This window comes from Trachemys scripta, chromosome 1, assembly GCF_013100865.1.
Source record: "Trachemys scripta elegans isolate TJP31775 chromosome 1, CAS_Tse_1.0, whole genome shotgun sequence".
Lineage (NCBI taxonomy): Eukaryota > Metazoa > Chordata > Testudines > Emydidae > Trachemys > Trachemys scripta.
This window is the reverse complement of record NC_048298.1, coordinates 150,838,456-150,862,277: the sequence shown is the minus strand read 5'-3', so window position 1 is coordinate 150,862,277 and position 23,822 is coordinate 150,838,456. Positions and strand designations below refer to the sequence as shown.

The following is a 23,822-nucleotide window of genomic DNA, read 5'->3' as shown; positions in this document are numbered from 1 at the left end:
GGCCACTAGTGGGGCCCTCGGTGCCCCAAGAGCAGGGGTACGGGGTGGTATTTTAGTCCCTCCCACCAAGAAAAGCGCAGGACCCACCATACTATATCGACCATCTTGTCACACCTATTACAAATCCAATGACGCATCCAATACCCCAAATTATTTTACTAATTGTTCCCCTCATCATTAGAAAGAGGTTGCCTGATGTTGAAATTCAGTTCCCCCTTTGTTTAATTTTAGCCTGGACATCATTGTTAAAAGTTAGTTCTAATTTCTATATCATTTATTTTCTATAGATCATCTTTGACTTCCTAAATAGCCACTCCCCCTTAGGCTATTTACAACGCAATTACTTATAGATGGTTATAATATAATCAAGTTGGATGATACTTTTAGCAAAAAATAAAAGATTCAGAAAATAAATACCTCCAAATTTTTGACCCAGGAACTGTGGTAATTCTATTACCAGTCAGCAGTTCCCAGTTGTGTGAATCAACTTCTTAATCTGAAAAACATGCCTCGCCTAGTATGATTTATTACACAAAGTTTTGTTATACATGCTGGGTAAACCTTTCCCTCATCAAAGAGAGAGAGAGAGTTGTGATCTTTCTCTTTAATGTATACAAGTGGAACACCCTTTGAGACAAATAGCCCAAATGAGAATTTTGGTGTGGTTTAAACTTTAATTGTTTTGAGTTAAATGGAACGGATGTTGCTAAGATGTAAAAACAGTCTTTTGCTACTAGGTCAAAAATTATTGGCTATAAGTCAATCTTTTACACATTTGAGGCCCATCATTTATTTCCTTAAATTTTTGCTTCATGCATAGATGTGACAACTTGTCACAGGCTAGTGACATCTATTTCCAGTATGTAAGAGGATGTATGGGTGAATGACAAGATCATGATTAGACAATTAGCTAATTTTAAGAAACTGCTTAGGCTTATAATGATCACTGATGCCAGGGATGGGCCCAGACAGAAGGTTGGAGGCAGCTTCCTCTAAAGTGAGCTCTACACTACGTCTGGTTTTGTATTCTGAGGGAGCAGATGGTAAGTAGTTGCAAAGTGATCTTTCCACACACTATGGTCATCCTGAGCGGGACTTCCCACACTGGCCACAGGCTGAAGCCTGCCCAGATTACTGAGGATTGGGCCACACTGACTGGATCCAGAGTGAACCATCTAACTGTCCCCAAAGCTATGAAGGTGGGGGCCTAAGATGGAGTAAGTGGGAGAGTTGCCCCTATAAGGGTCAAGACAAAGGGGAAGCCTGAGTGCTCTCTCAGGCCATCAACATCTGAAGCAAGTGCCCCTCGTAGTCCCCTTGGGCAGGCCACCCCAGGGAGAAAGAGGGGAATACTTTGGTCCTTCAGCTCTTCCAGCCTGAGTGGTCTGGATGCACTCACCTCTCGCCAGCGCCCCCTGGTCGAGTGTGCAGGTGCCTGCAGCTTTTTCTCAATTTCCTCTGCTCACGGTATCCCGTCGGCCGCTGCGCTTGTCAGGTGGGTCTTCAGTTACTCAGCCCCCCAGCTGAGTCATACTCAATCCGTGTGAGAAACTAAAAAAACGGGGTACACAGTCCAAAATATCCCCAATGTCCTGCAGCCCTCCCAGGGCTCAGTCTTCTAAAACAGTCCAACAGGGCCCGTTGTCATATGCTCAGTTGGTGTGTCCTTCTCTGCATCCCTCTCCGGGCTCAGTCTTTAACCAGTCCAATAGGGATCACCACAGTACCCTCACTTGGTCCGGCTAGGTTGCAAGGCTCCTACTCTGGAATTGAACAGCACCCCAAGGGCTTCTTCCTGGGGACTCCTAACCTCTACGTGAATCCTCAGTGACCCCAGCCCTTCTGCTGAGCCACCCCTCTTAGCCTCAATTCGCTGACCACAGCTCTCCGCTGAGTGAGTCCCAGTGCAGCCCCCTTCCCCGGAGTGCCACAGTTCTAATTCCCTTTCTTAGGATGTAGCAACTTCCCGCAAGTGGCTGCTCTGGGTCAGAACTCAGGGACCCTTTAAGTATAGTAGCCTCGTGCTGCATCTCTTTACTAATTGTTGCTTTACATTTCCCCAAGCCACTTCCCCATAGCCCTTCTCCATTGAGTCCTAGCAGCCAGCCAGAAGCTCCTTCCTCGCTCTCCAAGTCCCTGCCAGTAACTACCTGCTTTGGCCCTTGAGGCCCCTGAAGTCAGCCAGGAGCACCTTTTGCTCCCCCAGTCCTTGCTAGCAGACTGAACTCACTCTGGCCCTGCAGCTTCTTTTATATGGGCCTTGTAGCGAGGCAGTGGGCTACCCCACAGCCCCGCTGATGGCCGAACCTCCCCTACTACCAACATGGGCGGAGCCACCGGGTCCAGCGCCCGCCCCTCCGAGGTCACGGCCCTGACCTGGAATTATAAAAGCCTGCTTGCAGAGCTCAGTGGAGCTCAGGCCAGTGGAGAGAGCAGACATCCCTGGCCGAGCTCCCGCTTGGGAAACAGCTGCAGGCCGGTCGAGCCTACCTCTCGCCAGCTACCCCGAGGAGGACTGGCCAAGCCTGCCCTGTGCCAGCTACCCTGAGGAGGACTGGCCAAGCCTGTCCTGTGCCAGCTACCCCGAGGAGGACTGGCCAAGCCTGCCCCGTGCCACCTACCCCGAGGAGGAGCTGAGCTTGCCCTTGGCTACCTACCCAGAGGAGCCCATGCTGGTGGAGAGCACCGACGACACTAAGACGGCCCAGGTACCATACAAAGGGGAGTGTGGAAGTAGCCCGGGGGCAGCCGACCCCAGTCTGGCTGCTGCACTGCCAGAGCCAATGTCAGTGTGTTGCTGCCAGGATCCCCACTGACAGCAGCGAACGTCCGTCGCTGCTAGGGCCCCGGGCTGGGACGCCATGGAGTGGGAGGGCCTGTGTCCCCCCTGCCACCCACTCCTTGGGTGGCAGACTCCTCCTTTTTCCCCTGGCCTAGAGAGGCTGGGTATTTGCCTGACTATTGGATTATTGCCCCGCCCTGACCTCTAGGGCCTGGGCTGCTACAAACTCTGACCCATCCCCTGCTTAAAGGCCTGGGTATTTGCCTGACTGTGTGATTACTGCCCCACCCTGATTGAGGGCTCAGGGCTCTTTTCTGACTGTAGCGAGGTGGTGGGCTACCCCACAGCCCCGCTGAAGGCCGAACCGCGGCCCAAAACTACTACAGGCCTGCTGGGCCCTGATTGGCTGCTCCCTGCAGCCTCTCTAGCCCGCTTGGAGGCCCTCTCTACTGCTCCTATCCTGGGATGAGTGTGGCAGGACACTGTGGCCTCCAGAAAGGGGCCTCTGAGCCTAGTCCACCCCATCACACCTATGAACCCCCTCAAAGCCAACAGGCAAGGGGATTACAAGAATTTCCTGATTCTGGTATTTACATTCTGGTTCACTAAAGAATGTCATGCGAGGTCTCAAATAAAAGCCAGGGTCACAATGGTCATTAAAATCACCGTGAAATGTATGTATAGGTACTTTGCAGGGAGTTATGTACGTATACTCAAAAAATGCTTTAAAGTCTGAATCAAAGCAGAATTGACAAACAGGTTTCCTGTCAGATCAGATATGTTGATTCGCCTGATGGCATATAGATTAAGCATTGTAAGCTAACAAAATGGGGACACATTTACACACGAAGCCAACAGAATGATATGAAGTCAACAAAGGCCTGGTCCACACTAACCCCCCATTTCGAACTAAGGTACGCAAATTCAGCTACGTTAATAACAAGATCGATTGCTTACCGCCGGACCCGGAGGTAAGTGTAGACCTACCCAAAGAGAAGCACACACCAGGGGGAGGTTTGCAGGACTATATCTGAGGAACAGAGAAGACACCCCATAATCCTGCACCTAGGAAGTGGTTGAAATACTGCATATGATTTTTGGGGTGAAACAAACTTCTCTACAGAGGAGGTTAGACTGTTAAGTTTAGTCTCTAGAAAGCGTGTTATGATTTTGTTTTTACATGTAACCTTTTGCTTCCATTATCCTTACTCACTCTCTCTTGCATCTTGAGTAAACTTATCCTTGATTTCATTACAAATATATCTCAGTGCTGTGGTATTACACAAGGAGCTGATTCGGAGTTGGATTATACAAGCTGGTGTATGCACTGTTTTCTTGGGGAGAGCAGACCTGCTATGTCTGTGAGTGTTCAGTGGATAAGGTGCTGAACACTGCAGGGGAACCTTTGCAAGAGCTCGGGGACTGGGCTGCACCTATTGTTAATCTGCAAGACAATAATAGGGCTGGCATAGCCCAGAGGAGGGTGCTTGGGTGGCTCATAGGCTGGTGGTGGCAGGGATCTGACAGCCAGTTAAGCCCAAGCAAGTGCGGGAGGCAGGAGGGTAACAAGATGACTCACAGTTGTGGGTGCTCCGAGAACCAGCACAGACTCATGCTAGTGTCGAGCTCTACAATGAAGCTATTACATCATCTGTGGCTGTAGTCACACTCCTGCGTCACCAGTAACTGTAGCCACAATCCTGCAACATGTGACACCAAGAGCACAAAGCAGAAGAAATTTAAATCTTTTTAAGTATCTTATTTTCCCCCTTTTTTTCTTTTTTCCTTTTATTTTACAGAAAGACCTGTCCATTGTTCTGTTAGGGAACAGCACCAGTAATGATTCCCTAACTGAAAATCCTAATTTTGGCACCAAATCATTCCAAGTGTTTCCTCAGCTAAGAAAGAGTGTTATCCAGAGCTGCTCTAGTGTAAGCTGTAAGCATTGCTCAGTAAAACTATCTCTGTTCTGTTCAGAAATAACTTGGTAAATAATAAGAGGAGAACATTAGTTGCCATAACAACATGAGATTTAAGGAGGAAGCATGGAATAACATGGAAGATGTAATTTAAGAAACCACTTTGGTCTCTGTACTTCCTTAAGAATAGCTAAATTGATTGTGCTCTTACAGGTGATATCTCTTGGTCAAGGTCTAAAACCAAAATGACAGCGATATCCTTCACCAGCTAAATGCATTTCAAGATCTTTTGATTGTGGGGTTTTTAGACTAAAGCCAAACAGCTGCCTCCTTCAGTCTCCTGATGCTGGATTAATAAAAAGTGCTTCTTTGTGATATTAACCTTGTGATTTGATTACCTGCTGTAGTAATTTGATAATTTGACCACTTGATGACTTACTCCAATATTGTTCTTAACCCGTTGATCTATTGATTTAATTTCAGTTGCAACTGTGATTTAATCATTGTATTGCTTAATTCTAATTAACTTAGAGAAATTTTAGTAGTATTAGCCTTAGTGATATGATCATGTAAATGTTAATATCTGCTTACTTATTGTATAAAACCCATAAAAAGTATACAGAATAGGTTTATTCTTTCAAATAACAACATGGGCTTGAACTACAAGGAATAAGCGAAATTAGCCAAGTTACCAGAAGACCACTTGACTGTCTCCATAAATCAAAATCTTTATCCGTCACCACCCCATCCAATAAACTAGTATATTTAATGTTAAATATTACATTTTGGAATGTAATGAGTTCTAGTGTTACTGCGTTCATCCTTGCAAACGAATAAACTCCTTGAAAATGTGCAAAAAAAATATGTTAACTATTTATCAATTGTATTGTGGTAACACTTAAAGCTCCCTAGAGGGATGATGACTGGATTGTTCCAGGCTCTGTACAAATGAGTTGGGGGAGGGGGGGAAGACAGTACATGTCCCAGAGAGCTTACAATATTAGCATATGATGAGACACAAAAGATGGAGAAAAACAAACTGGGGAGAAGAGTGAGGACAAACAGTGTCCGGATTGTGTCTGGTCTGTGCATTACCTGTTTAATGATCTTTAAATACCTTGTGAGATGGAGATCATAGACCGAGTTATTACAGTTTATTCCACATTGAGGGGGAAATAACCTAACAACATACTGAGTGATCTTCAACTTCTTATAGTCTAGGAAGGGCTTACGTCTGACCATTCTCACCTTTCAAATTACGACTGTCATATTTTCTTTAAAAAAAAACAAAAAAAACCCCTCACACTACTCAGTAGATAACCACTTATCCAATGATCTTTGGGACTTCCAAGAGGCTTTGAGATCTGTACTCAGGGTCATGATGATAACAACTCAGGAGCTGCTCCATAGCTCCGCTCCTGCAGTGTTTAGAAGCCTACTGAAGTTTACTTCAGTACTGCAGAACTTAGAAGTTCTGTGATGTAAGAGTTGCCGTAATATAGACTTTAAGAGCTCCGGTGGGCTCACTTGAACAAGAACTCTGGTCCTACAGAGCTCCTGTACTATGCAGGTTTCAGAGTAGCAGCCGTGTTAGTCTGTATCCGCAAAAAGAACAGGAGTACTTGTGGCACCTTAGAGACTAACAAATTTATTAGAGCATAAGCTTTCGTGGACTACAGCCCACTTCTTCGGATGCATACTCTGTGCAGTTTAGGAGATCCAAAGGACTAAACTCTCCAGTATGAAAGCTCTTGTCCTGCAGAATTTAGTATAGGAGCTTCATGGGACTGAAATTTCAGGGGATAAATCCAACCTTCACATAACCCATGGGAATGATTCCACTGGGCCCCAGACTTTCAATTAACCCGAGTTCAGACAACAGGTTTGACTGAAATCTCTGTGTGTGTGTGTGTGTGTATAAATAAAAGAGGGAGGAAGAGAGAGAGAGAAGCCAATGAAACCACTGCAGCATATCAAGTCACGTAACTCCTCTAATAGTGACATCACATAAACAGTTCAACACCTGTTTCTCCTTTCTCCCACTCCCCTGGGAAATATCACACCCACCGATTCAGCTAGAGCCAGTCTCTGATCAGAAACTGCAGCACAACAAATGTTGTTCTGTAGTAAGATTTCTTGCAGCTTGAATTCAACATCTGTAGTCATATGGATTAAATAATGTAATCATGGGCATGAGAATAGAGACAACTGGGGGGGAAATGTTCATTAATATTTTTGACAAAAATGAAGGGGGGGGAGTCAAAATTTGTCATCAGTTTTCAGTTTCCAACAAATAAATACCACAACAATTTCAGTTTTCATTTTTTCAACGGAAACCTGACAAAATGTGTGAAAAACAGAAATTTTCCATGGAAATTTCCATTTCAACAACAACAACAAAAATCCATTTTCCATAAAAAAAAAAATTCAATGGACAAATTTCACCATTGACTCATAGATTTTTAAGGCCAGAAGGGACCATTGTGATCATCTAGCCTGACCTCTTGCACATTGCAGGCCACAGAACCTTACCCACCCACTCCAGTAATAGCCCCCCCTAACATCTGGCTCAGTTACTGAAATCCTCAATGTGAACAAAGACAGTGCCATGCTGGAGGAGACCAATGGTCGCTCTGTTCAGTGATTTGTCTCCAACAGTGCTATTGCTGGATGGTGAGGAAGGTGTAAACCTCCGCCAATGCACTTTATTGTGCCATACTAATAGTGAGGGAGGAGGGTAAAGTTTCTTCTTGACCTTCGTTGGCCAATTTATGTCCTGAAACACAAGGTATCATCCTAATTCTCTTGCAATTTTACTTTAATAAGTGCAACTGTAAATGTTGGGCTTCATTCTCCATTGCTTGGTGCCCTGTGCAGTCATAGGCCTGTGCAAAGTGTCCTGATAGTTTTGCATCCGGGTTTGCCCACAGGTAAATGACTAAACAGGGTGCTAGGCCATGGACAATCCAGCCCCATGTTTACTACTTAAACTGACATAGGACCAGATACCCATGTGAATGAAGGGAACAGAGCAGTTTTCCACTCTCCTCTTCACAGCTGGGAGCAACTTAAATCTGCATTTACATTTTAAATGTCACACAATTACACTTAGAACTATCATTAAGCTAATTAGTCCCTACCATTTCTAGGATCAGCCTGACTCCCCACTGATACCCCATTAGATATTCCTTTCTGAATCCTGACTCCTTGTTCTGCTGAAATGCGCACTTGGTGCTTGGATACCACAATGATGGACAATGTGTAAGTGTCACAGATCCTAGCCAGTGCCCCTTCTTGGCCACCCACTAGTGCTGCTGTGAAGGGAATACAAGTCTCTGTGCTCTGGAGCCCCTAAGGTCCTGGAGCCTGAACGGAGTCCAGCCACTATCCCAATCTTGGGGTTCCTAGGCACATTATCAGGGCACAGATCTCCTAGCTGTCAACCCTCTGTGAGTTTTGAACCCTAGTTCCTTTGGGCACAGCACCGACCTCTCTGGCTCCCTGGTACTTACACACACACACACATACACACTCTCTCTCTCCCCCAAAACTCAGCCAAAAAGGTTTGAACCTTCTGGTCTACAATTTAACTCTCTCAGAGGCAATGTGGCAGTTGCAAGTATCAGGGGGTAGCCGTGTTAGTCTGTATCTACAAAAACAACAAGGAGTATGGTGGCACCTTAAAGACTAACAGATTTATTTGGGCATAAGCTTTTGTGAGTAAAAACCTCACTTCTTCGGATGCATAGAGTGAAAGTTATCTGTAAGTGAGGTTTTTACTCACGAAAGCTTATGCCCAAATAAATCTGTTAGTCTTTAAGGTGCCACCAGACTCCTTGTTGTTTTTGGCAGTTGCAGGCACTGAACACATACTGCTAGACAAAATTGGCATAGCTTCTAGCACCATTGCTCTTAACAGATAAAGCACAGATCATAGAGAAAACAATAAAACATCCCAACCACAATCTCCCTCACTAACTCCCCCTTTCCTTTGGTGATCATCCGTGTTCCATCAGGCAGGCAGGCAAGATCCGCCACCCGCCTCCTTGCCTACCCTGCCCCTGCAGCCAGCAGCCTCCATCATCTTAATCTGTTGCAAAATGGCTCTCTATCCCAGTTCTCCCATGGGAGTCTTATAGATTCCTATAGTCCCCCCTATAGACTCCTGCTGGAGTCACCTGCTTCTTTTGTTCTGCCTTTTGGTAACTTCCCGCTGCTCCCAACACCCCATCCCATTAGGCAAGAGAAGGGAGTGTCTTCTCCCAGCTAAAGCAAACCCATTGTCTTAAGGTGTTTTACTTTAGACTAGACAATCATTGAGTGTTAATCACCCACCAGTGTCTCTGGCTTGGCAGTGATGTGACGCAATCCTGCTAACTCACGGTGGACCCACATACATGTAGGCGTCATGATACAATTTCATAAAATCATCTGCAATGTGTTATACAAAGAGGAATGATCTGAGGAAAGCAGAAATTGTTCATACTGCATATTACCCTCATGAATCACTTTCAAAATGAAATTATGTTCTTGCATAGAAAATGACTTCCTCAGGCAATGCTGCTTAAAAGGGCGGGTCTACACTAGAAAATTAGATCAACCCAGCTGCATCCCTCGGGGATGTGAAAAATCCATACCTCTGAGCAACATAGGTAAGCCCCCGATGGCTATGTCTACACAAGCACTTACTGCGGTATAACTTATGTCACTTAGGGCTGTGAAAAAGCCACCCTGCTGAGCAATGTAAAGTTACACTGACGTATGCACCAATGTAGGCAATGCTGTGTCAGGGGGAATCTCCCGCCAACCTAGCTCGCACTCGCATGGGACTGGAGTAGCTAAGCCGGTGGGAGAGCTCTCTCCTGTTGGCTTAGAGCGGTTACATTAGAGAGCTTACAACGGTGCAGCTGCATCACTACAGCTCCGCTACTGTAAACTCTCTAGTGCAGCCATAGCCTAAGCCCCCGTGTCGGTCAATGGAAGAATTCTTCTGTCCACCTAGCAACCGCCTCTTGGGAAGGTGGATTAACTACAGCATCAAGAGAAGCTTTCCTGCAGCTGAGTGAGTAGCTACTCTGACGTGCTACTCTAGTACTGTGCAGTTTAACTATAGCTAAAGCAGGGGACTCGGACTCATGGGTTCTAATCCCAGTCCCCCTATTGACTCAGTGTAGCCTTCAGCAAAATCCCTTTGCCACTCTTGTACTCATTTTCAGCAGCTTGAAAACTGGTATAATACTTCCCTTAATATAGGGAATCCATTAACACTTGTCAAGTGCTTTGAAATGCATGGAGAAATGGTGCTAAGTTTTATTTAATGCAATGCATTGCAAAAAAACCGAGGAGCAGTTAGTACGGACAGGTGAATTGGGGCCTGATGCAAAGCCCATTGAAATCAGCGGGAGTCTTTCCATTCATTTCAATCGGCTTTGGCTCATGCCTGTGGGTTTGGAAAAAAGCATGTACCAGTGACTCTGGCCCATAAAGTCATCTACGTTGTTGTTTTGTAAGAAAGATGCAAACGGGTGACTTGCTGATTGTATATATTTCTTTATGCTGATCATCAGCAAAAAATGTCTTATTTAGATCCCATCTGCTTTCAGCCAGGTTTGGGAACTGTTTGAATCAGCAGCATCAGTATTTTCCTACCCACAGCATAGTGCATGCTGATGTAGTAATTAATGCACCCCGGGATAGAAAGAATGGTCCATGGCAAGGCCTGGTTCTTGAAAGGTGACCTGCACAAATGGTCCCTGATACTCCCTCAGAGCCATTCTTTGCAGGATCAGAGCCCAGATTAGGAAAGTGACATCTTCAGTCATTTCTGTAACAACAGTCAGATGACAGGTGATCATTCTGAGATTCCACGTAGAGTGTGAAAAAAAATCCCTTGGTCATTTTTCCTGCATCACCAGGCTCTTATAACATGGAAAACAAGTAATGCTGAAGCTGGGGATCAATGTATGGAGCCTGCTTTGGGCTTAAAGTGGAACTATTGTACTGAGAAAACTCTCAGGCATGTTTCAAAGAAAGACCAAAATAATTTGCCTTCCTTTCATTTGTCAGTCCATTTCTGTGCTTCATTGGCTGGATTACTGAGGATCTCTGTGCTCAAAGGATGGGAGGCAGCATGGTCTACAGTATGTGACTTGGAGTCAGGAGATCTAGGTTCTAGGTCTGACTCTTGGGTCAAGTCACTTAACCTCTCAGTGTCCGAGTTTGCCCCCTGTACAGTGGATTAAGTTGGGTTGTAGCTGAGGCTGTGTCCCAATGGAACCCCCTCAGCATAGACTCTGTTTGTCTTTTTTGGCTCCAACACAATATGGTCTTCACCTGATGCCAAATCAAACTCCAACTGAAGTCAGTAGAAAAATGCTCCTTGTCTGCAGTGGGAGCAGGATCAAGGGGCCCAGTTCTTCCCTCCACAAGATATGAGTAACTCCCACTGAAGTCAGTGGGAATTACTGCAAGGAGAGATTGAGGCCCCAGGTTTGCCTTTTGACTTTCTGACCAGCTTTCATCACCAGCTTTCCCAGCTGGGTTCCTAGAGTCTGGTCCAAAGCCCACTGCACTCAGCAGCCGACTTTTCCATTGTCTTTAATGGGGTTTGAAATAGGCCACAGAGGGGGGCAAGAGACACTGAATTCATGCAAGGGAAGCGATCGCATAGTTCTTATTTCCTCCACTCATGTGGCGGAAAGGCAGTCTCCGGAGACACCTTCTAACCATTCATTACCATCAGTTTCCCCATGAACTCTAACACACCTGCTGCCCTTTGTACTTTTGTAGTGTTTACATGGTGTATACCTTTACACCTAGCAATAACAACCATTGTTTTTAAAAAGAAAAGGCTATTTTTAGCATGCTTGCCAGAGCTAATTTTTGATCATCATCATCTATTTTCTTGAGAGCAGTTTGGTTGACTGCAATGGAGCCATATTGAGTTACACCAGCTGAGGCTCTGACCCTTGAGGTTTTTTTCTCTCAAACTATACAGCTAAAGACATTTCTGCACAGCAGGGTTTCCCAAACCTTTTTCCCTGAGGCCCACCTGTGCAGCTGCAATAGGCACTGTGGCCCACTATTAGCACTTCCTGAGGAAAATTATTAATTTTAATGACATACATATAAACGGTAACACTGTAAATAAACAATGCACATTCCCTTTTCATTTTAATGTAAGCAATTGTGATGGTAGAAATCCCTACCAATATGCACTCAAAGTAGGGTGACCAGACAGCAAGTGTGAAAAATCAGGACGGGGGTAGGGGGTAATAGGAGCCTATATAAGAAAAAGACCCAAAAATCGGGACTGTCCCTCTAAAATCGGGACATCTGGTCACCCTAACTCAAAGAAAAGCTTCAAGATCTTTGAAACCAAACAGCTTTCGTAAAACTACACTTTAAAAAAATGTTAAGAGCAAAATGTAGTGTTCAAACAGGGAAAACACAATTTTGTACAAAACAGAACAATAAGCAACATAACAATATTAACAAAATTGTAAAAAAATACATGTTGCTAGTTGTTGATTTTAAAACAAAATAGTCATCCAACTTTGAACACTATATTGTATTTTCAAAATTTTTAGTGTAAAATCTGTATTCCTGTCCTGTGTACGTAAAGCCCCAACCCTACAGTCTACTAATAGAAAATAATCAAATATTGCAAATAAAAATATAAAATAACAGTTATATTATAACTCACTGAGACACTGGATACTCATCTGAGCTGATAAAGGAGAATCCAAACTTCAAGTATGTATCATCATATTTTCTTTTTTTGACTGGCTCATTTCTTGTAGCTGTAGATGGTCCGGGACTTTCATTATCTTCTCCACCGCTGCACCCTTCTTGTTTTCAAAAAATATATCACTCCATGTCAGATTGAAATACTGCTTGCCATTTTTTACAGTTGTAAATGGCAGATTGTGTGTATATTGCTAGGCTACCTTGCAGTGAAAGGCAGCACTGTACTCGTGAAAATTAAACTTGACATATTGCAGCTTGGTTTTTTAAAATAACTGAATAAATAAAGTTTTTTTCTATACTCTGTCAAACATACACAGCTCAGAACATTACATCTATATAGCTTTTACTTCGATCACATGAGTAACATGGAGTTAAAGATTTACTAACTAAGCTTGACTGGGGAATGCAGTTGCGTTGGCGGCCCACCTGGGACTATGTCGGGCCACAGCCCACAGTCTGGGAACCTCGATGTACACTTTGTACCATTCGTAATAATTTTAATTATTATTATTCATGTTGAAGCACAGGAAAACTATGCCTTGTTTAGCTGCAAGATTTCTCATAATTCTGCTAATTCTAATTACAGATAATTTTCTCTCCTTGTTTCCAAGCTACAGACAAAATTTTCCTTTCGCATCCACACAGCACAACTCTGCGGTTTTGCTCTCTCTGGGTCTGCAGCACTCCCAGCCAATGTGATTGCTCAATCGATGTCCATCAAAGCAAGCCCCCTGTTGTCATGTTTTCTCTACACAATGAGCAAATCGTTTACTATTTGTCTGTGTGACTTATTTCAGAAGAAGACAAACACTGAAAGTACAAACAATAGGACTCCCTGTGTGAGAGAGAGAGAGAGAAATTGAGAGAGAGGTGTTACTCCCTTTCTTGATAATAACTATCTTGGATTATCTCAGAGCATTGCCCCCAGACAAGGGCATTGCAACAATGTGTATAGTGGGGGTGCTGAGAGCCATTGAACCAAACTGTAAACCCTGTATATGATGGGAACCACTTCAAAACAGGACGTGCGGCAGCACACCCAGCATCCCTAGTTCCAGCACCTATGCCCCTAGAAACCATAGAAGGAGACGACTTGCATTTAAAGACACAGTACATGTAAATCAGATTCATAGCATCTCTCCTAAATTTGCATAACTACATACACCAGCCATACAAATGGGCTAATCCAAGGCCCACTGAATGGGAGTCTTTCTACATAGACTTAAATGGGCTTTAGATCTCGTTCAGAAGCAGGAAGAACAGATTATTAGAGTCAAGCAAATGTGCAAGGAGAATTTTGCCCATCTAGTGGCCAAGAGACATTTCAGCAAGTAGAATAAAACCAAGGAATGGATCATTTATTTCCCTGAAAATGGACATAAAAACATAGACCTCACAGATGGAGAACAAAGACAAGGTCATTCCATCTGTCTAGGAACGAATGAAGACTGTTCCTTACAGTAGTTTTCTCTTGTTCAGGTTTGTTTTAAAAGTCCCAGCTATGGAGCTTCCAACACTGCTCTTGAGACAGTCTAATTGATCTCAATGACAGGAAGTTTTACTGCTTTGTAACCTAAATTTTCCTCTTTGTCTCCACTACTCTTAGTTATACTCTCTTTACTGGAAATACAATGTGGGAGAAAGGTGAAGCAATCCAGTATTATGTGAGGACAGGAATAGTAATACACTGCGCTTGAGTCTCATTTACATTAAGGCCTCTTTATAACACCTTGACAGGATAAAGGGACTTTAGTGTAAGTGAGAATCAGGCCCATTATTTTTCTGCATAATTCAGAGGGATTCCTGTTTCAGATTGCGAACTAGCACTTGTGGCTTGATGGTTCTCTAGTGCACTCATTTGCTCCCTGTGCAAAGTGAGTGTAAACCACTTCCTTTCTGCTTTGGAAGGAGTTTAAATCCACTTTGCACAGGTATAATTGACTACACTAACTGATGAATTAGGCTTTTCAGGTAGTAAGTGGTCACCTGCCCTAATGACCATTTACTTTGCTTAAAGAAGCAGCATGATTAAAAACTAAGGCCCAAATTTTCAAACTTGGTTGCCTAAAGTTAGGCGCCTAAATCCATATTTACAGCTTGATGTTCAGGAGAGTTGAATACTCAGAAGCTCCCACTAAATCCTTTAGGAGTAGCAGATGCTCAGAACTTCAGAAAATCAAGCCCTATGTGTGGCTTTAGGAGTCTAGCTTTAGGCACTCAGGTCTGAAAACTATGGCCATAACATCCTAATCACCGACACAATTCCTGCAGCTCCAAAGGGTTTTCCTCGGAGCTCTCCTGCACAAGGTCTGGACATGTCTGACTATCTAGTGTACAGTATGGAAACGGCCCAGATCACCACTTGCAGTGCTATGGCTGTGCCTTTTATGCACTCACTCTGAATCATAGAATCATAGAATATCAGGGTTGGAAGGGACCTCAGGAGGTCATCTAGTCCAACCCCCTGCTCAAAGCAGGACCAACCCAAACAAAATCATCCCAGCCAGGGCTTTGTCAAGCTGGGCCTTAAAAATACTCTAAGGATGGAGGTTCCACCATCTCCTTAGGTAACCCATTCCAGTGCTAGTGAAATAGTTTTTCCTAATATCCAACCTAGACCTCCCCCATTGCAACTTGAGACCATTACTCCTTGTTTTGTCATCTGCCACCACTGAGATCAGCCTAGCTCCATCCTCTTTGGAACCCCCTTTCAGATAGTTGAAGGCTGCTATCAAATCCCCCCTCACTCTTCTCTTCTGCAAACTAAATAGGTCCAGTTCCCTCAACCTCTCCTCGTAAGTCATGTGCCCCAGCCCCCTAATCATTTTTGTTGCCCTCCGCTGGACTCTCTCCAATTTGTCCACATCCCTTCTGTAATGGGGGAACCAAAACTGGACACAGTACTCCAGGTGTGGCCTCACCAGTGCTGAATAGAGGGGAATAATCACTTCCCTCGATCTGCTGGCAATGCTCCTACTAACGCAGCCCAATATGTCATTAGCCTTCTTGGCAACAAGGGCACACTGTTGACTCATATCCAGCTTCTCGTCCACTGTAATCCTCAGATCCTCTGAGCCTGTTGAAGTCTTTCCATTGACACTGGATTGGACCCAATAGGATCTCTAAGCATATTCATTTTATGGCTGTATGTGGGATACATTTTTATGGCATTCTGGTGTAGGAAGAATAAATACTGGAAATATCTGTGTAGATTGGTTTGTTAAAAGACCAGTGCTTCTACTTTATCCCTGGGGGTCTATTGTTATTTTTTAAATACGTTATCCTCTTTTATATATTCCATGGTTTGGAAGTAGAAAACCTTCATATGAGGACATGGCAAACTCTTACATTGAAGAATAAGATTCAATATAGTCACTGACCATATTGTTCACTTAGACTCACTCTTCAGACATTTACCATAAACCACTAACCAGTGCCCATATCTCAGTAAATAGGTCTCAGTTTTGCCTAATGCATTCCCAAAGCCTAATCTAGTGCTCTGGTCACTGAAATGGGGACAAATCTCATCCATTCCTACCTATCAGAGAAGACAGACATGTTGAAAACTGTAAGCAAAATGAGCTCAAATGTTCTTGGCTGCCCAATCGAGCAGCTTTATGTCAATGTCTTCACATCACACCTGCCTTGACCTTAGCTATCTGGTCAGAACTTTCCAGAGTGGAATTCTTCAGATTAATACAGCTGGGTTCTTACAGTCAGCTTCTGATCTCACTGACACAAGAAGCCACTTCCACTTCTTCTTCCTTCTCTCCTCCCCCCTATCTTGCTCCTTCCACTTTCTACTTTTCACTACTAAAGGGACTCTGCTTGCAACTTCGCTGTTGTTATAAAATTCCAGCAATACTCCATTGGGAGATACAATTCTCCTTCCTGTCCCCCATGTGGTGCTGTGCATGCCCTCCTGGTACCAACATTACACGCCCTCATGGTTTTTTAACTGGTGGACTAGCATGAGAAGGCACAATCCTCACAATAATGACACAGGCACTAGGTAGTATGCTAAAGAACCTCATCTGTTTACTGCTGGAATTGGATTCAAAGGCAGTTCACATCTCCTGCGAGAACCACTATCACACAGTCTTCCTGTCATTGAGGGCCAGAAGAACAGACTCAGCCCTGAATTTCCTCTCAGAAATGCTTCCTAGGCCAAGGATCTTTCCCATATAAGAGGAATCACACACTTTGGGAGCTGTCGGGGAGTGTGCCATGAAACGTTCACCCAGCCAGCACTGTTAAGCAAATGCCGTTTAACTGTTAAACAGCTGCTGCATCCCACCCCAGCGGTGGCTGCATTTTAGTGGTGGACAAAGTGATCTGGATGAAAGTTTCTCTATAAAGCAGATGATCTTGTCCTTTCCTTTTGAAAAGGGGGCTTGCATTTAAAGCTTGGCCTCACTTCATTTGTTGCTATCCTTAGGTTTGTGGCTCCCCTTGCTCATCCTGTTGCCCTCTTTTAGGCACAATTTGTGACTCAGCAGAATTCCTAAGAGTGTTGGCAGGCTTCCAGCATTATTGGATTGATTCAGCTTTCAGCTACACTATGTCTTTACAGCCATTTAATAGAAGATCCAGAAAAAGATCCTTCCTTAATGGATGTACCTGTTCTCCTCTCCTTACTAAAAACAAGTCCATGTTAGCTCAGTCTGAGTTTGTTTAGAGTGCATCTATACCGACATCAGCAAGTCTCAATTCCCCAGGATGAGAGACACTGGCTGAGACCGATTAGAAGAATAAAGGAACATTACAGGGATTTCTTATCGTACCTTTGGGACACATTGTGAACTCCAGGCTCATCAATATACATATAAACTGATCTGGATCTGCCCATTGGGGAATACACCTGCCATAGGGTGACACAAGGTATGTCTACGTTTTGAGCTGTCTGAAACCCTAGAAACGTACTCGGGAGGGTTAGCCATTCCCACCGCGGCAGCTACACAGCATTTTTAGTGCACTAGTTTGATTGCAGCCTAGTGGCTCCACACCCCTGTCCTTGCAGCTCCTGGCATAGGGGCTGGCTGAAAAGAACAGGGCATGACCAGAGCACTGCTGCACTCCAGCTACTCTTGTCTGTCACAATGGCCCCTTGGAGCCATAGAGAGCAAAGTTTAAGTTAGAGCAGCCTTAAGGCACAGGCATGTCCTCAGCTGGCCTTTAGAGAAGCGTTTCTCAAATGCAGCCACAGTGGCCACATGCGGCCACCAGGGGCTTTTCTTGCAGCCACAGCCTCCTGGGCTGTAATGGAGTGGGAGTGGGGGTGAGGGGCAAAATAGCAGGCCCTCCCCCTCCCTGTTGCTCCTGGATGCACTGCCTTGGTGTTGATTGCTGGGGCTGCCAGCAGGGGTTGGGCCCTACCCCACTCTGTAGACACCTGGGGCACAACACTGGAGGAGCAGGCAGCCAGTGAGTTTCCCACCTTCCCAGCCTTGGGGCAGTGGGGTGGGAGGTTCTGGCTGAGATTTGGGCTCCAGCTGTGCAGGAGCAGACCCCTGGCTCCGGCTCTGGCTCTGGCCACAGGGCTTCAGGCCCCAGCCCCCCATTGCCTCAACCAACCCCATTGCCCCTGGCCTCCACTGCCTCCCCCAACCCTCCATCCAGGGTTTAATTTGTCCCTAGGCTTGGCAGGGCTGAGTAAGTCTGCTGTGAAAAGTGATACTTGAATGTTTGTTAATATCACTTTTCACAACAGACTTCCTAGCTAGCAATAAATACATTACAATGATTTGGACGTGTGTATGTGCATATTTCTTTGTTTTTCCTAAAGCTAATTAAGTATTTTAGGGAAAAGTATGAGAGTAGCCACCAGCAAGAGTTGGTGGCCGCTCTTTGAAGCGACCAAAAATTTTGTCCTGAGAACCCCTGCTTTAGAATACAGAGAGGCACAAATGTATCAATGGGCATCTTTCACTAGCACTAAATATATACAAAATAAATGGGTTGTTACATTTAAAACATTATTAAAAGAAATGGGCATGTTCTGGGAGCTAATCTTTGAGGAACTGTTACATAAGTAGGGAGCAGTGCATCGTGGAACACATTGCAGTATCAGCTTAAGAGAAACCTGCATGGCTGAGAAAGCCTGAGGAATGAGATAGGATTTGCTTGTCATTCATACTCCAGGCATAAAGTACCAGAGAACTGACTTGGCATAAGAATGCAATGATACAACACAAACATCATCATATTCTCATGTCCCAATCCATTCCTCCTCAAGTGACCATGTTGGGATTTAGTCAGTTGCTGTGACTTCAAACAGCCCAGGGCCCAGATCCTGTTGAAGTCAATGAGAGTTAGGTGCCTAAATCCCTTTGAGGATCAGGACCCTGGTCTGTATCTATTTTCCTGGCCTCTTTTCCAAACCCCGATTTGGAAAAGACTAAAATCCCAACACAATGGGCTATAAAGTTCCTTTAAAATGACATTGGGCCAAATGGTAGCAGGAACTGCTCTCATGGACTAGGAAATCTTAGATTCTATTGGAAAACCACAAAACCTTGGGAAAGATTGCAGAGCTCTGATTTATTTACTAAACTCCTTTCGCATGCCCATGTAACCCACACACCTCCTGGGTGTGGTGTTCTATCCCGTCTAGTGGCACCGAGACCACTTAGAGAGAGAGATAAAAAAATGAGTCTGCTCTACAGCCTTAGCTAACAGCCCGTTGGCTATTAGCTGATGGGATACAGGCTCATGCATTCAGTTCCAGAGGTCCTAGGTTTGATCCTGCCCACCAACCACTGGGGTCTGTCAGCATTACACCCACACCTATGGTTTCTTACTAACATTTCAGCATGGGTAACCTTTCTCCCCAGAATTTGGGAGATTAATTCTGTCCATCTCCAGCACTTATACACGCCCCCATTACCATAGTATCACACAGTCTTTAATGCATTTATCTTCACAACATGCTGGTGAAGACTATTGCTTCCATTTTTCAGATGGTGGCACAAAGAGACTAAGTGAGCAGCGTATATCATGGTTGGCCAAACTTAATGGCCTCTGAGCCGCTTGGGACAATCTTCAGAAGTTTGAGAGCCTGGGGCTTGGAGTTTCAGCCCAGCGGGGAGGGGAGTATCTGGGCTTCAGCCATGCAGGAGGGGCCTGATGGGGCTTGGGGCTGAAGCCCTGATCCTGCTGAAGCCCTGAGCCCTGACAGGCATGTCTGGTGGGGCTGAAGCCTCCAAGCTCTGCCCCGCACTCCACCCCACCCCACCCCACACACACACTGGGCAGAAGCCAGAGGCGACACGTGGGGGCCATGTGAGGTCACATACTCTCCCAGATTTTTGCCAGGGTTTGCTGGCCCACTCGGTCACATGGTGCTGCCAGGCCTCCTCCCTGTGCGGCAGCTGCTGGATCCAGCAAGCTGGGAGCTGCAGCCATGGGGAGAGGCAGCAGCAAACAGCTGGGAGCTGCAGGGAGAGATGCTGCTTTTGTTGCTGCCTCTTCCTGCGGAGCTAAAGCAGGGGCCTGCAGCTCCCTGGGGTTAGCGCACTTGCTTGAAACGTGACAGATCCCGGTGCCTCCCTGCAGCTCCCAGCTGTTTGCCGCTGCCTCTCCATGATGCAGAGCTAACACCTGGGTGCTGTAGGGAGGGGCCGCTGAGGGTAAGATGGGGGGTGTGCCATAGGGGGCATGACTCAAGCTGTTGGGGGAACCTTTAAAGTGTGCCCCATATATAGGGTTACCATATGTCCGGATTTTCCCGGACATGTCCGGCTTTTTGGTCCTCAAACCCCCGTCCGGGGGGAATTGCCAAAAAGCCGAACATGTCCGGGAAAATGTTGGCATCCCTGCCCCAGTCCCCTGCTTACCTGAGCGGCTCTGGCAGGCTACAAGCTGCAGGTGGATTCCCCGCTGCGGCGGCGGTGGCTGCTGCTGCTCCCCCCAGACACCTCAGCTCTGTGTAGCTGAAGAGCCGAGCTGCCCGAGCGCTACCGGCTTCACGGTTTGCCGAGCAGCCCCCCAGACCTCCAGACCCTGCGCCCCTGGCCGGGCGCTTCCCCTCCTGGGCTCCGGCTGCACTGGGGAAGCACCCGGCCGGGGGCACAGGGTCTGGAGGTCTGGGGGCTGCCTGGCAAACCATGAAGCTGGTAGCGCTCGGGCAGCTGTTTCGCGGCTGGGAGGGAGGAGGGGGAATGCGGGGCGCTCAGGGGAGGGGGTGGAGTTGGGGCAGGGACTTTGGGGAAGGGGCAGAGTTGGGGCCGGGGCGGGGAAGGGGCGGAGTTGGGGCAGGGACTTTGGGGAAGGGGTGGGGAAGGGGCGGGGCCAGGGCCCCGTGGAGTGGCCTTTTTTTTAAAACCTTAAATATGGTAACCCTACACATAAAGGGTGACCAGACAACAAGTGTGAAAAATCGGGACAGGGGGTGGGGGATAATAGGCGCCTATATAAGACAAAGCCTCAAATATTGGGACTGTCCCTATAAAATCAGGACATCTGGTCACGCTAGCCCCATACTCTCAGCAGGCACCAGTCATCTCTGTCCCTAGCCACACCACCCCATCGCAGGGCAGAAGCCCCAAGCTCCCCCCCAGTCTGGTAGGTGGAAAGTGGGGGGCACTGAAGGGTCCGCAAGCTGCATGTTAACTCTAAAGGAGCTGCATGCAGCTCACAGCCACGGTGTGGCCACCCCTGGCTTAAGTCACACAGGAAGGCTGTGGTAGAGCAAAGAATGGCACCGGGATCTGTCACGTTTCAAGCAAGTGCGCTAACCCCGGAAGCATCCTTTCTAGGCGGGCTATTAACAAAGGGAATGGTCATGGGGATCTATCTGAGCTGTTTCCAGGGCAACAATCACCTCTGAATGCCATTGCGGATGCCTGCCCGCCAGGAATCCCTGACGCGGGGAGGGAGGGGTGTTCCTTTCTACAGCAGTTTCCCCCAGCGCTCTCTGGCATGACTCAGACATACATTTTCATTGCTTGTCATGCAGAACACAAAATGCTGCTTGAACATTTGTAGTCGCACACTCCTCTGACAGAATAATGGATTCGTTCTTTCTGCCAGGGTAAATCACCAGCAGCCCTTGTGCCCAGGCAAAGATTGCAAAAAAGGACCTGGTGCCTCTGACCTTTGGGTAACAGTAAGTTCTGATTATTTTTCACCTTCATTACCCTCCACCCACCCAAGTGCTCTTCAGTTCTTAAGCTTCAGACAATTGAACGCTTCGCTAACAAAGACATGTGACGAACCTGCCTCTGCCATTTGGTTTTAATTGGAGATTTCACGCTCCAGGGGTGAGACATTTAAAGCCAATATTAAATCCATTCCTACAGCCAGTTTGACCTCACTTATATTTTGTTCCTTGATGCAGATTTTGCCACATCCCCACTGGCAGGCTTCCCTCATCCCCTCCTGGTCTCATGCACCTCTCCGGGCACAGGCAGTCATTGTTTGATCTACCTAGGTAACGTTGGAGGCAGTGATAAACTCACAGGCAATCCCTCAGCAAGAAACTAGCTCCTGAGCTGCTGTAGACAGGCATTGCTGATTTACACCAGTTTCTCTCAGGCACTTGTATGGCCCCCATCACCACAGTATCTGAGCAGCTCACACTCTGTAATGTATTTATCCTCCCAGCATGCCTGTGAGGCAGGGCAATGCTGTTGTCCTCATTTTATGGTTGGAGAATGAGGTACAGAGGGACACAGAACTGAGCCCCAATCTCCCCTGGCTCTGGCTAGTACTCTAGCCACTGGACCACCTTTCACTGAGGATCTGGCCACAAAAACATCTGCACTTCCCAGGGTCATTTTCTCTGAATGTGCCTTGCTCACCACCCTTTCTCCCCACCACTACATCACCACCGTCGTCATCATCTTGGCTAATATGACACAGTCCCCTAGGCAGCCTACCGGGGGTGAAGGCACTATACTGGTTAGAACAAGCCAAGACTCAACATTTTTTAGTCTCTGTCTCTCTTGTGGGGGACATCAGAAGAGTTAATCCAATTCTTGTGCTAAACGGTCACTTCGTAAAGACACAGCAGCAGTCCTTGGGCTTTGCATGCATTCGTAAGACTCATTATGTAAATATGGTATTAATTTTATTGTAAGCACACCTCGTATATGCAGATCCCATTGCAAATGAATGGATCTGGCGGCGTCTAGAGGCAGAGCTGGTGGCACCTAACACAAGTAACTAGCTCAAGCAGGATAGAGAGCAGGAGAATGAATACTCAGCCCATCAGTGACCTCTCCCATAGACAAAAAACATTCCAGCTCCCGGATGAATCAAATGACCCATGCTTTCCAGCAACAAGGCAGAAGTGGGTTTAATTGTTTGTCCTTCAAAATATATCTGCATTCAGAATTTTTGTATCCCCTTTAGTGAATGTGCTGGGCAGCTATGCTCCCACTGATTTTAGGTGGAGCCATGCGTGCTCTTTACCTCTGAAATCAGGCCACGCTTCAGGAAAGCGATGAGCACATAGCAGCGGCTTGAGTCAGGCAGCTGCTTTGCCTATACAGAGACATCAATATACCTGATCTATAGCTCACCACTCCCCTGTGATTCCAGTCCTGGGCCCTCACAATTCTACCAGTGCACTCACTCCTGACCTGCAGCATCGCTGGCTATTCCAGTCCTGGAATAGCCGTGTAGCAGTTTTGTGATGTGGACAAATGGGAACTAAGAGAAAACTCAGAGAGGTCAAGAGGACAGTCCTCAGCGAGGGCAAACCAGGATCACTTTATTGGTGTCAGTGGATTTACACACATTTACAATAAGCTGAGGATCTGACTCATTGTCCTTTGTGACGTAAATCAGGACTACAGAAGTGAGAGGCTAATGAACAATGCCACTATGCCATTTAATCCCTGTGGAATCTCAGTTCTAGATAGCCTGGTCCTGTAAGTGCTCAGTGTTCATATGAAACAGGGCCCAAGGAACAATCTCAGAGCACAGACGTTCCCTCCTTAGAAAGTAGGATTGTTAAAGACTAATGCCACAGTTATCCATGCATTTACTCTAGCTGCCAAACTGTTTTTCATTTTTCCCCGGCTTCCTCCTCCAACCCGCCTTGTAAATAACACGGAGAGTAACCAAGAACGATAGCTCCTGTTGTTGGTTTAATGTTTTAATGCCTTTGTGCTCTGTGTGTCATGCTGGAATACTAAGCACAGACTCGGATGCAATGTTTTAGTCCCTGTCTGCAGTGGCCGATGGGAGTTGAAAGAGTCTGTACACAGCTGATAACGTGGAATCAGAGACAGCAATGTTGCGGCCAGGGATGCCACAGTTTCCAAATGGGGGGAAAATGACATTGTCTTCCAGATCTGTGCCTGGGGCATCATAAAAGGAATTAGACTGGATAACATTTCCAAACCCAGCACACTGGGATCAGTGCT

General features: G+C 46.1%; 1 long non-coding RNA gene across 1 annotated transcript in view; it reads left to right on the top strand.

Moving 5' to 3' along the window:
* Positions 1–21,389: 21,389 nt before the first annotated feature.
* Positions 21,390–23,822, top strand: part of LOC117887270 — a 39,229-nt gene continuing 36,796 nt past the window's right edge. Inside the window, exon 1 of the long non-coding RNA XR_004648155.1 lies at positions 21,390–21,556. This is a non-coding gene — a long non-coding RNA (uncharacterized LOC117887270). The remainder of the gene's footprint in view (positions 21,557–23,822) is intronic.